The following is a 17,619-nucleotide window of genomic DNA, read 5'->3' on the forward strand; positions in this document are numbered from 1 at the left end:
TCTATTACACCTATATAGTTACTCACAACTGCGCTGATCCCTTCTTTATTAACAAAGCTACCCCACCTCCTTTTGCTTTCTGCCTATTCTTCCAGAACGTCGAATATCCTTGAACATTAAGTTTCCAGTCCTGGTCATCCTGCAACCATGTCTCTGTGATTGCTATCAAATCACATTCATTTATTTCTATATCTGCCGTCAGCTTATCTAACTTGTTACAAATACTATGTGCATTCAGATAAAGAGCCTTAAGCTTTGACTTTTTACCATTTTTACCTATGCTAGTTCTAATTTCTGCTGTACTCATATGCTTGTATTCTCTGTCCCTTCCTGTCACACTCTGATTAATGTATGCCCCTTCACTACCCTGCACCTCTGCTCTCTCGTTACTTTTTAACTTTTTAAACTTCCCTTCAATTGAACCGTTCCCCCACTATTTAGTTTAAAGCCTTATCTACAAGAACATGAGGTTGTTTGAGGCACATGGCACACTTTCCTAGTCGACCAGGCTTGGGATTTCTGCTATGTTTGTCTTTTATCACATGTATTTATGTTCCTTCCCACTTTTTACTCTGTTGATGGGGGGTGGGAACCAGAGCAGTAGGACAGCTAGTGAAGTGAATGAGGAGGACACAGTAAATAAGGCCAGTAGGACTAAGAGGAAGAGCAGGCAGGGAGATGTTGCTGAGCACAGCGGGACTGGTGGTCTGAAGTGCATTTGTTTCAATGCAAGAAGTATAACAGGTAAGGCAGATGAACTTAGAGCTTGGATTAGTACTTGGAAATATGATGTTGTTGCTATTACAGAGACTTGGTTGAGGGAAGAGCAGGATTGGCAGCTAAATGTTCCAGGCTTTAGAAGCTTCAGGTGGGATAGAGGGGGATGTAAAAAGGGTGGGGGAGTTGCATTATTGGTGAAGAAGAATATCACAGCTGTACTGCGGGAGGACACCTCAGAGAGGTCATGCAGCGAGGCAATATGGGTGGAGCTCAGGAATAGGAAGGGTGCAGTCACGATGTTGGGGGTTTACTACAGGCCTCCCAACAGCCAGCGGGAGGTAGAGGAGCAGGTATGTAGACAGATTTTGGAAAGATGTAAAGGTAACAGGGTTGTAGTGGTGGGTGATTTTAACTTCCCCAATATTGACTGGGACTCACTTAGTTCTCGGGGCTTGGATGGGGCAGAATTTGTGAGGAGCATCCAGGAGGGCTTCTTGAAACAGTATGTAGATAGTCCAACTAGGGATGGGGCCATTCTGGACCTGGTATTGGGGAATGAGACCGGCCAGGTGGTCGAAGTTTCAGTGGGAGAGCATTTCGGGAGCAGTGACCATAATTCCATAAGTTTTAAGGTACTTGTGGATAAGGATAAGAGTAGTCCTCGGGTGAAGGTGCTAAATTGGGGGAAGGCTAATTACAACAATATTAGGCAGGAACTGAAGAATTTAGATTGGGGGCGGCTGTTTGAGGGTAAATCAACATCTGACATGTGGGAGTCTTTCAAACGTCAGCTGATTAGAATCCAGGACCAGCACGTTCCTGTGAGGAAGAAAGACAAGTTCGGCAAGTTTCGGGAAGCTTGGATAACACGGGATATTGTGAGCCTAGTCAAAAAGAAAAAGGAAGCATTTGTAAGGGCTGGAAGGCTAGGAACAGATGAAGCACTTGAGGAATATAAAGACAGTAGGAAGGAACTTAAGCAAGGAGTTAGGAGGGCTAAAAGGGGTCATGAAAAGTCATTGGCAAACAGGATTAAGGAAAATCCCAAGGCTTTTTATACATATATAAAGAGCAAGAGGGTAACCAAGGAATGGGGTGGCCCACTCAAGGACAGAGATGGGAATCTATGCGTGGAGCCAGAGGAAATGGGTGAGGTGCTAAATGAGTACTTTGCATCAGTATTCACCAAGGAGAAGGACTTGGTGGATGATGAGCCTAGGGAAGGGAGTGCAGATAGTCTCAGTCATCTCATTATCAAAATGGAGGAGGTGTTTGGGTGTCTTGCAAAGCATTAAGGTAGATACGTTCCCAAGGCCTGATGGGATCTACCCTAGAATACTGAGGGAGGCAAGGGAAGAAATTGCTGGGGCCTTGACAGAAATCTTTGCATCCTCATTGGCTACAGGTGAGGTCCCAGAGGACTGGAGAATAGCCAATGTTATTCCTTTGTTTAAGAAGGGTGGTAAGGATAATCCAGGAAATTATAGGCCGGTGAGCCTTACGTCAGTGGTAGGGAAACTATTAGAGAGGATTCTTCGGGACAGGATTTACTCCCATTTGGAAACAAACAAACTTATTAGCAAGAGACAGCACGGTTTTGTGAAGGGGAGGTCGTGTCTTACTAATTTGATTGAGTTTTTTGAGGAAGTGACGAAGATGATTGATGAGGGAAGGGCGGTGGATGTTGTCTATATGGACTTTAGTAAAGCCTTTGACAAGGTCCCGCATGGCAGACTGGTGCTAAAGGTGAAGTCACACGGGATCAGAGGTGAGCTGGCAAGATGGATACAGAACTGGCTCAGTCACAGAAGACAGAGGGTAACAGTGGATGGGTGTTTTTCTGAATGGAGGGATGTGACTAGTGGTGTTCCGCAGGGATCAGTGCTGGGACCTTTGCTGTTTGTAGTATATATAAATTATTTGGAGGAAAATGTAGCTGGTCTGATTAGTAAGTTTGCGGATGACACAAAGGTCGATGGAGTTGTGGATAATGATGAGGATTGTCAGAGGATACAGCAGGATATAGATCGGTTGGAGACTTGGGCGGAGAAATGGCAGATGGAGTTTAATCCGGACAAATGTGAGGTAATGCATTTTGGAAGGTCTAATGCAGGTGGGAGGTATACAGTAAATGGCAGAACCCTTAGGAGTATTGACAGGCAGAGAGATCTGGGCGTACATGTCCACAGGTCACTGAAAATGGCAACGCAGGTGGATAAGGTAGTCAAGAAGGCATACGGCATGCTTGCCTTCATCGGTCGAGGCATAGAGTATAAAAATTAGCAAGTCATGTTGCAGCTGTACAGAACCTTAGTTAGGCCACACTTAGAATATTGCGTGCAATTCTGGTCGCCACACTACCAGAAGGACATGGAGGATTTGGAGAGGGTACAGAGGAGGTTTACCAGGACGTTGCTGGTCTGGAGGGCATTAGCTATGAGGAGAGGTTGGAAAAACTCGGATTGTTTTGACTGGAACGACGGAGGTGGAGGGGCGACATGATAGAGATTTACAAAGTTATGAGCAGCATGGACAGAGTGGATAGTCAGAAGCTTTTTCCCAGGGTGGAAGAGTCAGTTACTAGGGGACATAGGTTTAAGGTGCGAGGGCAAAGTTTAGAGGGGATGTGCGAGGCTCGTTTTTTACACAGAGGGTGGTGAGTGCCCGGAACTTGCTGCCAGGGGAGGTGGTGGAAGCAGATACGATAGCGACGTTTAAGAGACATCTTGACAAATATATGAATAGGAAGGGAATAGAGGGATATGGGCCCCGGAAGTGCAGAAGGTGTTAGTTTTGGCAGGCATCAAGATCGGCGCAGGCTTGGAGGGCCGAATGGCCTGTTCCTGTGCTGTACTGTTTTTTGTTCTTGTTCTTTGTTCTTTGATCATTTTTCCTTACAGCATGTGCCTGTAACATCTTTTTCTTAAGAATCAAGCTCTAGAAATTTAGCAGGAACTCTTTAATTGCTTCTTAACAAAGTACCTCTAACACTGGGTCTGTGGGTAATGTGCATCACACTGCTTTAATACAGGATTGTTTTCAGTAACCTGAACAAAAAACCTGTCCCATTACTGCAAAGTCCACAAAATGACTGCACCTGAGACACAATGGGGCGAAGTACACCCTGAGCGATATCACAAAACAGGTGATGGTGAATCAGTGGCCTATATACACTCCACCCTATTTATTTTCCTTTGAATGAAAAGGAAATTAGATTGAGTGTAAAATGGGCTGCCAATTTCACTTGCACTCGTTTTATGCTACTGCCAAGACTAATATCATGCCCAGTGAGTGTGTACACTAATTCCAACATTCAGAGCAACCAGTGTGAGCTGCAACTCTTCCACAACTGGAGCAAGCTAAGAAATCTGGGTTATTCCATTTACTACATGGAGCTTAAGGATTTTTAAAATTTTGTTTTCAAATAATTCAACCTTTTAATCATTAGTAGTTAATAATTAATCATTTTAATACAGGTGGCTATATATAAATTTCTAGTTTTGCATATGCAAACTAGTTAGATTTGCTTACAATGCAAAGTCTTTGTTTATTTAGAAGTCAAATTAACTGAATTGAACTGTGACATTTCAGAATAACAGTTTTGAATATAATAGGAACACGTCCTGGTAGTTCTGAGCTGACCTTCAGTTCCCCACCTGTGACAACAAAGGCATATTGCCATAGAAAAGGCTACAAATAAGAATGGATTTGAAGATGCAAGGCAAAGTACAGATAGCAATGTTCTAATTCTGTTTGGAACATCATGGTCCCTGAGCTACTGGGACTTTGGAAGCAGCATGTTTAAAGGAGGCAATAGGTTCAGGGTGAATAATGTAGAAATAAAGTTAGATCATTCGGGGTAGAGAGAAATTTTGTCGAACTTTTCCTCAGGCAATTCATTGAGTGGAGTATAGTACATGATAGAGCAGTCTGGGATAATTAAAATCTGTTTTTATCCATTTCTAACAATAAATTCCTAGCTTTTAGTTTCTCGGTGGTGAATTAATTTAAAAAAACACAATTTCCTTCCAGGTTTGAAAAAGAAAATAAATTTCTCCCTGTTTTCAAATTAAAGTCAAGCCTAAGATGCATCTGAGTTGTAACTGGGATGTCAGCACCCATGTTGCGTGCTCGCCCTGTTGTGCTCACATCACGGAGGTCATGATGCATGCACACTCTGGAGCTGGTTTTCGACAGGAAAAGAAATGAAGGCCATGCAGTCTGCATTGTTCTTAACAGGGCTTTGACCTTCTTTAGGTAACTGCTGTAAAGACAACCACTGGAAATTTCCTCAGAGGAGTTCTGTCAATTGACTGCTGTAACTTGGGTTAGGGTTTGCGAGAACTCCAGATAGATAAGTAAACAGATTGCCTGTCTGTCTATCTTCTTCTGAAGTTGTGTCCGCCAATCAGGAAAGCTTCTGTGGAAATTTTCAGTGGATATTCTTCATAGTGCAGCAAATGTTAATCTTTAATTCCCAGTTACGGATGAAGGGCGGCAATGCATTGGCATAATTACCACACTGATAATCTTATGAAGATTGAAATCATCAAACAAGAGGTAACTCAAGTCGCATACCAAGGCACTGTTTGCTAAAAGTTAGATCAGAACTCTCAACCAATGCATCATCTGCAGCAATATTTTTTATTATGCTACCATCAGCATAGCGGTTAAGTGGCTGAAGGCACATCAATTTAACCTTAAATGAGAGAAAAGTGTTCAGATGTTAAGTGAGAAACTTGACGGAGAGCCTCATAAGATGGTGAGCATGAACTTTATAGATAATTACGGGTTATAACTTTGCTTGATTGTGACTTTTTAAAATTCCTTGTTTGCGTTCTTGTGTTTCAAAATAAAAAATGAATCTGGCTGATTTTCTCTGTATTATTTTGGTGGGGGAGGGGGTGTAATTCGTCCCAATGATTTTCTCCCTCTTTATGGTCTGCAAATAAAACCTGCAAGATTACATTTTAAATTGCCAATTAAAACTGACTTTAAAAATCCTACACATTGCCTATCGAAGCCAGCTTAATGCACTGAATGACCTTTTCTCATTTTACGTTTTCCAATTATTCGGCTCTAACATCCTTTGTAATAACATGATCTCAGAGATGATTTGCATAGTATGGCAACCAATGTGATTGCTGTTTGAATTTTTGTGATATTTTTCAACTGTAGGGCCAGGCTTTTCATTGACATAACACAGCTGGTATATTTAACACCATTTGTCAACTGGCTTTGAGTCTTTACATTTTCTTATTCTTTAACGATACATGACAAGAGATAAAGGGTTGGAATTTGTTGGCCTGCCGGCAGGACTGGCAATGGGAGCAGAAAATGGCGGCTGCCCTGCGAGGGACCTGCGCCGCTGCACCTGTGTGATTCTGTGGTGGGCAGCCACTTAGTATATTCATGGCGGTTGCCGCCCACCACCAACCCCCCCCCCGCCCCAATCATGTGGTGGGGGCGGATTTGGTAACGCTGTTCACGGCATCACCTGATGTGGGAGCAGGTGCTGGCACCATTTTTAAAAGGCTGCCAGCCCTGCAGTCAGTTCAACAAAATGCAGAGTTGACCCCTGCCCCACCTCGGTGGCGTCAGCTTTCCTTGGAAGGGAAAGTGAAGGCGCGTGAGTGCCGCACATCCGCTGAAGATCAGGAACTGAAGGTAAGATCGCTGCCATTTACATTTAAATTAATACAAAGATCTAAATAGCATATGGACAGCAGGGTCCCATCACAGAGCAGTGGAGGGGCCGCCATGGAGCTTCCCTGCTTCCGGGGAGATTGGGCTTGGCAATCCTGGCATCAGGTTCTGTGGCAGCCGTTGCCGCTCCAATTCTCCGGCCCCCCTCTCCCGACCCCGCCACGAAACCCGACGTTGGTCTGGGAACAAAATCCAGCCCAAAGTATCTAACAGTTGTATTTATAAATGATAATGATTGCAGATGAATGCTTTTTAAATAGAACAGAATTTAAAAATTGATTTTGAATGGAAGTCTTCCTAGTTTGGCTATTAATATGCATTTGTGGTGTTATTGCCACCCCAGCATGTGTGAATTAATTCTGATGCAAATCATAGAAATTTACAGAACAGAAGAAGGCCATTTGGCCCATTGTCTCCGTGCCGGCTGACAAGTAGCCATCAAGCCTAATCCAACTTTCCAGCCTCTATCCTCTACATTCAAATCATTGATATATGCCACAAAAAGCAAGGGATCTAGTACTGAGCCCTGCAGAATGCTACTGGAAACAACCTTCCTGTCACAAAAATACCCAGCGACAATTACCCTTTGCTTCCTGCCTCTGAGCCAATTTTGGATCCAATTTACCACTTTGCCTTGTATCCCATGGGCTTTTACTTTCGTGACCAGTCTGCCATGTTTGTTATATTTGTTCATGGGATGTGGGTATCACTGGCTAGGCCAGCATTTATTGCCCATCCCTAATTGCCCTTGCGAAGGTGGTGATGAGCTGCCTTCTTGAACTGCTGTAGTCCTTAGGGTGTAGGTACACCCACAGTGCTGTTAGGAAGGAAGTTCCAGGATTTTGACCCAGCAACAGTGAAGAAACGGCGATCTAGTTCCAAGTCAGGATGGTGTGTGGCTTGGAGGAGAACTTGCAGGTGCTGGTGTTCCCATGCATCTGCTGCCCTTGTCCTTCTAGGTGGTAGAGATCGTGGGTTTGTAAGGTGCTGTTGAAGGAATCTTGGTGAGTTGCTACAGTGCATCTTGTAGATGGTACACACTGCTGCCACTGTGTGTCGGTGGTGAAGGTATGAATGTTGGAGGTGGTGGATGCAGTGCCAATCAAGCGGGCTGGATGGTGTCGAGCTTCTTGAGTGTTGTTGGAGCTGCACCCGTCCAGGCAAGAGGAGAGTATTCCATCACACTCCTTACTTGTGCCTTGTAGATGGTGGACAGGCTTTGGGAGTCAGAAGGTGAGTTACACTCAGCAGAATCCCCAGCCTCTGACCTGCTTTTGTAGCCGTAGTGTTTATATGGCTGGTCCAGTTCAGTTTCTGGTCAAAGGTAACCCCCAGGATGTTGATAATGGGGGATTTAGTGAGGGTAATGCCATTGAATGTCAAGGGGAGATGGTTAGATTCTCTCTTGTTTGAGATGGTCATTGCCTGGCACTTCTGTGGTGCGAATGTTACTTGCCACTCATCAGCCCAAGACTGAATGTTGTCCAGGTCTTGCTGCATATGGACATGAGCTGCTTCAGTACATGAGGAGTCGCAAATGGTGCTGAATGTTATGCAACTATCAGCGAACATCCCCACTTCTGACCTTATGATGGAGGGAAGGACATTGATGAAGCAGCTGAAGATGGTTGGGCCTAGGGCACTACCCTGAGGAACTCCTGCAGTGATTTCCTGGGACTGAGATGCTTGACCTCCACCAACCACAGCCATCTTCCTTTGTGCTAGGTATGACTCCAACCAGTGCAGAGTGGGCCTTGCTAAATTCTATATAGACTACATCAAATACACTATCCTCATTGATCATCCTTGTTATCTCCTCAAAAAATGCAATCATGTTAATCAGTCATGACCTTCCCTTAACAAATCCCTGCTGACTGTGATTAATCCAGGTGTTTCTAAATGAAGATTTATCATGCCCCTCATAATTTTTTCCAGTAATTTTCCCACCACTGAGGTTAGGCTGACTGGCCTGTAATTACTTTTTAAACGATGATAGAACATTAACTGTCCTTCAGTCCTCTGGCACCACACCTATAGCGAAAGAGGATTGGATAATGATAGTCAGAGCCTCCACTATTTCTTCTCTTCCTTCCTTTAACAGCCTAGGATACATTTCATCTGGGCCTCGGCAACAGGCATTAGACATCAAACCCCTTAATACTTCCTCTCTCACACTTAATTTCATCTAATATTAAACTCTTCTCCTCCCTGATTGCAATGTTTGTATCATCCCTTTCTTTTCTGACAACAGACACAAAGTATTAATTATGAACTGTACCAACATCCTCTGCCTCCACACCCTTGGTTACTCTTATGGTCTCTAATATACCCTAATCTTTCTTTAGTTATCCTCTTGCTCTTTGTGTATTTATAAAAATCATTGGGTTTTCCTTAAATTTATTAGCAAATATTTCTTCATGCCCTTTCTTTGTTTTCCTAATTTCCTTTTCAATTTTACTCCTACGCTTTTTATACTCTTGCAGGTTTTCTGCAGTATTGATCCCTTGGTATCTGTCATAAGCTTCTCTTTTTTTTCCCTTAAGTCCCTTGACATCCAGGAGGTTCTGTATTTGTTAGTCCCACACTTTTTCTTTAAGGGAACATACTTGCTCTGAACCCTCATTATCTGTTTCTTGGATGCCTCCCTCTGAACTGGCACTGAATTACTTTCAAGTAATTGTTTCCAGTCCACTTTAGCTAAATCACAGCTCAGCTTAGTAAAATTAGCTAGTCCCCAATTGAGAACTTTTATTCTGGTCTATCTTTGTCCTTTTCCATATCTACCCTAAATCTAACTGAATTATGATCACTTCCACTAAAGTGCTCGCCAACTGATCGACCTTCTACCTGCCCAACTTCATTCCCTAAAACTAAGTCCAGAAACACCCCTCTATCATTGGGCTTGCTACGTACTAGCTAAAACAATTCTCCTGAATGCATCTTAAGCATTCTGCTGCCTCTGTACCTTTCACATTAATACTATCCCAGTTAATATTAAGATAGTTGAAATTCCCCACTACGACTGGCCTACTGTTTTTGCACTTTTAAGAGATTTGGCTACATATTTGTTTTTCTATCTCACTTGGAATGTTTGCAGGTCTATAGTACACTCCCAGTAGTGTGAATTTTTTTTCTTCAGTTCAACCCATATGGCATCATTTGATGAGCCTACTACCATATTATCCTTCCTCACAGCTATAATTGTTTCTTTATTCAATATTATGACCCTCCCTCCTTTTTATCCCTCTTTCTATCTGGTCTGAAAACCCTGTAATCCAGAATGTGTAGCTGCCTGCCTGCCCTTCTTTCAGCCATGTCTCAGTCATAGCTATAATATCATACACCCATCTGTCAATCTGTGCTATGTGTTAAGCATTCCTAGAAAAATAACACATAGCATAATGTCAGGCCATTATGGGGATGAAATTTAACATCAGCAGAGGCACCAAATGTAATGGATAGACATCTCTGCTGATTTTGATTTTCTATTATATACCAGGCAGCTGATCTGAGATAGCCCCTTTTCACACTATTGACCAAATCAAAAGTACACCCATTCAGAGTATAAATAAAAATAATCCCTGAGCCAAAAAACATAACGAAGCGAGATATTTCAGCAAAATACCTGAAACTCTAGCAACAAGATTGTATTGTTCCAGTTAAAAATAAACCCCAGAGAGCCAGTTTCACCAACTGGTGTACGTCAATCAACCTTTTTAGAGTTCAAACTAAAACTTTCTTCAGAGGATGTCACTTACTGGTTGTTCTCTATAACCTTGTAATGTTTTTTAAAAAGAACTGAGATTTCAACAGACCTTTATGGCTCAAATGAAATGCGTAATTACTCAGTGAAAATAAGACCAAATCGATAAGCAAGACTCAATATTCCGGCTTTGACATTTTTTTTCTATAATTGTAAAAAATGAAGCGGCTAAATGAAAATTACTATGCAAAGCAATTCTTATTTACAATAATGAACCTTATGGTCAATTTGTCAACTTCATAGAATCATAGCACAGAAGGAGGCCATTCAACACATAGTGCTTGCGCCAGCTTTTTGAAAAAGCTAACCAATTAGTTGCATTCCCCTGCTTTCCCCATAGGCCTGCAATTTTTTTTCTTTTGAAGTTATTACAAAAGTACTTCCATTTTTTGTTAAATTTTGCAACTTGTGTTTTATTTGAGAAAGCTGAAAAGGATTCCATGGATGCTTTTTCTCACTGGGGTCATTGAAAGGACTGAGAGGCCTTGTTTGCAAACAACGTGTACTAGAAACCCCTGTCTTCACATAAATACCCAACAGGGGCTTTTTGCCTTGGGGGAGATGTTTACAGAGAAATGACAGGTCAAGATTTATAGGGGTCAGGAGGCTTGGCTCTTGAAATATTGCTTTTGGTTTCACTTTGGACTGTGTGTTGGAGTTTCAAAAACCAGCCAGGAGAGCAGTTACCCCAGCTCAGCCTTTTCCATCTCTTTGAAAAACCTGCCAGTTTTTCCATCCCTTTCAGAAGCTGTTAGAAGTATAAGAAATAGAGAATTTGATGCTACCTTCATCCTGAAAGGCCTACTTGAACCCCCCTGTTGCCGCCTTTCTCCTGCGAGGCTGGAAAAACTGCCGGATAAATCCTTGATGCCACCCAGATGAATTTCTCCAAAGAAAGATCACAGTGAATGCGTATTTGGGATGCCAAACCTAAAAATGGATAACTGACATCTTTCCATATTTTTGTTTGTCAAGAATCAGCAAATATTTGACCAAAGTATTCTTTTTTGTAATAAAGCTTGTGTGTGTGTGTGTGTGTGTGTGTGTGTGTGTGTGTGGGGCGCTAAGGTAAAAAGGGAACTTTCATATTTCAATCTGTGTGTTAATGCTTTGCTTCATTACTAATTGTCTTGTTTTACAATAAATTGATAATTTTGTTGTTTATTAAAGAAACCTGGTTGGTGTATTTTATTCTAAGATAAAAATAGAGTCTATGATTGACCGTATTGGTAACTGGGTAAACATTTAAATATATGTTGTGACCTGTGGAGAAGTGAAACTAAAAAGAACAGTGCATTCCTCCCACCTCAGTCATCACAAAGTATATATCCAATTCCCTTTTTAAAGTTAATATTCAATCTGCTTCCACCACCCTTTCAGGCAGAGTACTCCAGGTCATCATAACCTGCTGTGTGTAAAAAAAAAATCTCCTCCTCTATCCCCTGGTTCTTTTGCCAATTATCATATTATCTGTGTCCTCCAGTAACCCCTTCCTTCCAGTAGTAACAGTTTCTCCCTATCTGGTCTATCAAAATCCATTATAATTTTTAACACCTTTATTAAATCTCCCCTTAAACCTCTCTACATAACAATCCCAGTTTGTCTAGTCTCACCACATCATTGAAGGTCCCTCATCCTTGGTATCATACTGGTAAATCTCCTCTGCACTCTCTCCAATGTAAACCTGTGGATATTGGTTCGCTTCAATGTGATTCTTCAATTTTATGATTTAAAAAACAAGCAAGTCCCTATGACGATAAATGAAGACGATTGTTATTGGCTCTCTTCCGTAAATCAAATCCCTTTATCAGTATTGGCTGCACCACTTCTGATTCATCAGTAGCTGTGGCACAGTCATTAGTTTTCCAGTACAATTTGGTGTCAATTTACCACGGAGGGATTGGAGCGCTTAACTATCTAACTTATGGTGCATGTCACCAAAATCACCAGTGCAGGAAAATCTGGGCCAATATATCAAATAGACCAAACATCCCATTTTACTGTTGTCGACTATGACACTCAATAAAACTGTTCAAGTATATGACAATCCTGGCAGTTGTTGATTATTCTTTTATGTCTAATGGCTACATCACAGTTCCGTGTATAGAAATAAAGCAGATGGAAAGTAATCTGTAAAGCTGAATTTTACAGGCCACCCTGAGGTGGGATTGGGGGCAGGGGGGCATGGAGTATCATGACAGGTGGTGGAATGGCGGGGGGTGGGGGCAGCGGGGCAGAGGGCCTGACGCCTCCCTGGCACCCAGCGATCTTTCCGGGGCAGGATAGATCAGTGATGGCGTTCCTGCCCAGACGCCAATTGAGGCCCTTAAGTGTCCTATTAACAGCCAATTAGGGGCCTCTTCCATCAGCCACTGTGATCTTACCAGCAGCAGGGGGGAGGGTCTCCACCACGTGGAGAAGATGCCTTCGGAAACAAGGCGCCCTCCCTAGGGCTTGGGAAGTATCCCTCCTCCATGGGCAATTTGTGGCCCAAGGATGACCCCCGCCAGGAACCAATTCACCTCCTGGGACCCCCTACCCCCAGGACCACACCCCAGCTCCCCTTGCCGGGGCCTTCCGGACTGTCCCCGGCGACCCCGCCTCACCTACCTCTTGTCCGGGGTTCCAGTGCTAGGCCTGAGTCTGAGGCCTCTGCAATACTGGCTGTGGCCACCACTCCCAGTGGTGCTGCCGATACTGCTGAGCTGCCAGCCCTCTGATTGGATGGGGATCCCCCCCTCCTGAAACTTACATTTAAAAACATCGGAGGATTGCTCCGGGCGTGGGGGAGGGAGGGGGTTGCTGCGAAAATGCAGCCCTGCCTCCTGCAGGGGTGGCACAGTGGCGCAGTGGTTAGCACTGCAGCTTCACAACTCCAGGGACCCGGGTTCAATTCTGGGTACTGCCTGTGCGGAGTTTGCAAGTTCTCTCTGTGACCGCGTGGGTTTTCGCTGGGTGCTCCGGTTTCCTCCCACAGCCAAAGACTTGCAGATGATAGGTAAATTGGTCATTATAAATTGCCCCTAGTATGGGTAGGGAATATGGGATTACTGTAGGGTTAGTATAAATGGGTGGTTGTTGGTTGGCACAGACTCGGTGGGCCGAAGGCTCTGTTTCAGTGCTGTATCTCTAAATAAGATCCAGCTCGTAATGTGCAGATACCTAATAAGAATTTAAGACCCAATGTAAAAGTGTAACTTTTGTTTAGAAATCTACAGAGACATTTGGGGGAACCTGAACCCTTTGAGAACAGTGTGAGAAGGGTGGAGCGGGTTACGTTCTTCAAAATAGGAAACCTGGCATCAACCTGCTGTGAACGTGCCTACATCTGGTTCAACTGGAGCAGGTTGGGGGTCAAACAGGCAACCTGCTCTTGAGAAACAGGTCAGGAATTATAATATTTTAATGGGGTTGCTTGTCTCAGTTTTTAACATGTGGTTTTTTATGGCTAACCCCATGATCACTTCCACCCGCCTCTGGCAATTTCTCCTCTGCTCTCCCCCCCACAACGATCCCTTTCAATGCCCACCGTTTGCCCCCATCCACCTCACACTACACAATCTCTTCCTTCCCATCTCCCTCCTCTCTGGTCCTCACGTGCAGCTTTCTACCACAGGCCTTCCCAACTGACAGCTGGTGAGCCTGTCAAACTGGCCAGCCATTGGATGGGAAACGGAAACCAAAGAAAATCATGCAACTGATGTCCTTCCATTAAATTTAGCTGGACTTCCAAATCTTTTATATATGTATGGGTGTGTGTGTGTGTGTATCAAGCACAACTTAAGAGTCGGCCAATAATAGTGAACAGCCTCCAATGGTCAATGATACAAAAAGGGTGTCACTTGGTACCTTTATAACCATCAGCTATTGGAGAGTTGCATTATATTCATCCATCATCAATTGAGACCCAAGTACCCAAGTTTAAAGGATAGCCCATTATCCCGACAGACTACACAGGCCTTTACTTCTGGAAAGTTCAGAAGGCTGTTATGGAATTTTTGGCTTTTATGGGGGATGAAATGAATTTAAACTTCAATCTTACTACTTCTAATGTCATTAGAACATTTTATGGTTGAATTTCCACAGGCATTTTTCCAATTGTTCATTCTAACCTTGGTAGAAGATTTCCGAAACTCTCAGAAAGTAGCGTAAATGTTGGATCCTTCACCATAGTTACAGTATCCTATTGCTACTCTTACTATTATTACTCGGTACTTCACCTTCAGGCATGTATGATCTTATTTTATATATAAGGTAATTTGGCCCTTTCCTTTTCTGACACAAAACTCCTGTAAAACAAAATTTTTGATATCAGATTGTTCAGGATATTTATCAGTAGATTTATCTTTCCTGTGTTGGGCGTCAATTGTCTTGTTTAACAGAAAGATCTTGTGCACATTCTACAAAACAGCAGTCAGTTAGTAAATCATAGGTATAAAAAACATAAGTAATAGGAGCAGGAGTAGGCCATTCAGCCCTTCAAGCTTGCTCTGCCATCCAATAAGATCATGGCTGATCTGGTTTTGCCCCCTCTCCCCTCCCATAACCCTTGAATCCCTTGGAGATCAAAACTCTGTCTAACTCAGCCTTGAATGTATTCAATGACCCACCCTCCACTGCTGTCTGGGGAAGAAAGTTTCAAAGATTAACATCCCTCTGACAGAAGAAATTCCTCAACATCTTGCAGGCGAGACCCCTCATTTTTAGACAGTGCTCCCTAATTCTAGATTCCCCCATGAGGGAAACATCCTCTCAGCATGTACCCTGTCAAACGCCCTCAGAATCTTACATGTTTCAATAAGATCACCTCTCATTCTTCAAAACTCCAATGAGTATGGGCCCAAGCTGCTCAACCTTTCCTCATAAGACAACCCCTTCATCCCAGGAATCAGCCTAGTGAATTTTCTCTGAACTGCTTTCAATGCAGGTATATTCCTCCTTCAATCAGGAGACCAAAACTGTATGCAGTACTCTCTGTGTGGTCTCACCAATTCCCTGTACAGTTGTAGCAAGACCTCCCTACTTTTATACTCCATCCCCCTTACAATAATGGCCAACATTCCGTTTGCCTTCCTAATTACTTGCTGTATCTGCATGCTAACTTTTGTGTTTCATGTACAAAGACATCCAGATCCCTCTGTACTGCAAAATTCTGCAGTCTCTCTCCATTTAATAATCTCTGCTTTTCTATTCTTCCTGCCAAAATGGACAAGCTCACATTTTCTCACATTATACTCCATGTCTCAATTTTTTTGCCCACTCACTTCACCTATTTATATCTCTACGCTGACTCTTTGTGGCCTCCTCAACTTGCTTTCCTACCTATCTTTGTATTGTCTCTAAATTTGGCTACAATACACTCAGTCCCTTCATCCAAGTCATTAATATAGATTGCAAATAGTTGAGGCCCCAGCACAGATCCCTTTGGCACTCCAGTAATGTATGGAGCCCCTCCTTTGGTCTGGGTTTGTATCTGCATTAACAGCACAAACTGACTCAAATCCAATGGTGTACTTCTTTATGATGGACCCTGACTACCCAATATTCTGTATGTAGTCTTGGCTTCAAGATGGCTCCTGGGCTGGAAGCTCCCTAGGAAGCTCCCTTGCTGTTCAACTCTATCCATGGCCATCTGCTCCCATCCCTAACGTTTTCTCCCCCAATCTGCCCTCTTAAACTGTTTAAATTCCCCTGGCTCTTTAAATCAGTTCATTTTAGCCCTATCTAAAAGTTAACAGTTAGTTCAGTGTATGTTACCTGGGCCCACTGCCCTCCCCCAGCCACACCTGCTCTTTGTTTTCTCAATGAAATTGATCCGGATGAAACTGACGAGAACAGCTGCCGATACTTTAATCTCCGATCCTGCTGTCTTCACAGTCCAGAGTGTCTGCAGCCACGGCATGCGGTAAGTCCATTGAGGTGAAGAAGGAGCTGCGGGACCCGAGAGAAGTCCTGTGAAAAGGTGCCCCGAACACCCAAAACATCCACGAACGGCGCCCGCGGGAGATGGCTCGGAGAGCATCTGCAGCGCACTGTCGGCAATGCTGCATGCCTTTATTTAAACCACTGCAAAAAAAAAAACCCTTAGCAAATGTAATCACCTCTAAGTCTGCCAAATGATGCTTCACCTCCCGAAGGACGTGGATGAGCTTTCCGGACGTCGATGGTGGGCACTGAGGAAATGGCTTATTACCTGCACCAGATTCCACCCCCCCTCCCCCCCCTTTACCCCCCTTCCACCCCCCTCCCCTTCCCTGCTCCACCCTCTCAGCTCACCCCCTCACAACCCCGTCCCAGCCCGCCCCCCCCTCGCACCATCTTCACCCCGCACCCCCTTCCCCTGCACCCCCCCCTCCTCCCTCTACCCCTCCCCCTTGCATCCCCTCCTCCCACCGGCACCATCCTACACCTGTGTAGGGGCCCCAACAACCCCACTGCCTTGTGGGCGTCTCGGGAGAGACCAAGGCTAAGGGAGTAAACCCTAACAGAAAATCCGGAGCGGAACCCCGTAGGCGGTCATGTGTCACCTTTGGCATGTTTCCGGCAGTTCCTGCAGCCATACTGGTGCCAAACGTCGTGTCCTGCACTCCTTTGGACCCCACCAGAAAGGCCGAGAGGGGGGTTTTGATGACTGGGCAACTCTCAACCTCCATAAATTTGCCCAGGCATGCGCCATGGAGAGGTCACTCCATAGTTGCCTCACAGCGACTGAAACAACACGGAAGGCAGCAGTTACGGGTTATAAGTCCAGATAAATTGGCGTAGAAACTGGGCGCCACGGGTTGCCTTTGTCGGTGGGAGAGGTCATTGCACCTCACTGGACAGCTACCGCCCGCCTCAAACCGGGCAGCCCCTGGTCAATAAGGTTCTGTCCCGCCACAGTCTGCCTGCTTCAATGGGTGCTTGGAGCTCAGGGTCATTGCCCGAAAGGTGGACTGATACACCGCACCAAACAACATGAAAAAAGGAAAGAAGGTACCAGCCCTTCGCTTTGCAAGCTGGAACGTCAGAACCATGTGTCCTGGCCTGTCGGAAGACCTTACACAAATCAACGATTCTCGGAAGACCGCCATCATTAACAACGAGCTCAGTAGACTCAATGTGGACATTGCAGCACTTCAGGAGACTCGCCTCCCCGCGAGTGGCTCTCTAGCAGAGCAAGACTACACCTTCTTCTGGCAGGGCAGGGATCCTGAAGAACCAAGACAGCATGGAGTGGGCTTCGCCATCAGAAACTCCTTGCTCAGCATGATAGAGCCTCCCTCAAATGGCTCGGAACGCATACTGTCCATCCGACTGCTCACCACCTCTGGTCCAGTACACCTACTCAGCATCTATGCTCCAACACTCTGTTCCGCACCTGAAGCTAAAGACCAGTTCTATGAACAACTCCATAACATCATTAGCAGCATCCCCAACACCGAACACCT

Source organism: Heterodontus francisci, chromosome 27 (assembly GCF_036365525.1).
Source record: "Heterodontus francisci isolate sHetFra1 chromosome 27, sHetFra1.hap1, whole genome shotgun sequence".
Classification (NCBI taxonomy): Eukaryota; Metazoa; Chordata; class Chondrichthyes; order Heterodontiformes; family Heterodontidae; genus Heterodontus; species Heterodontus francisci.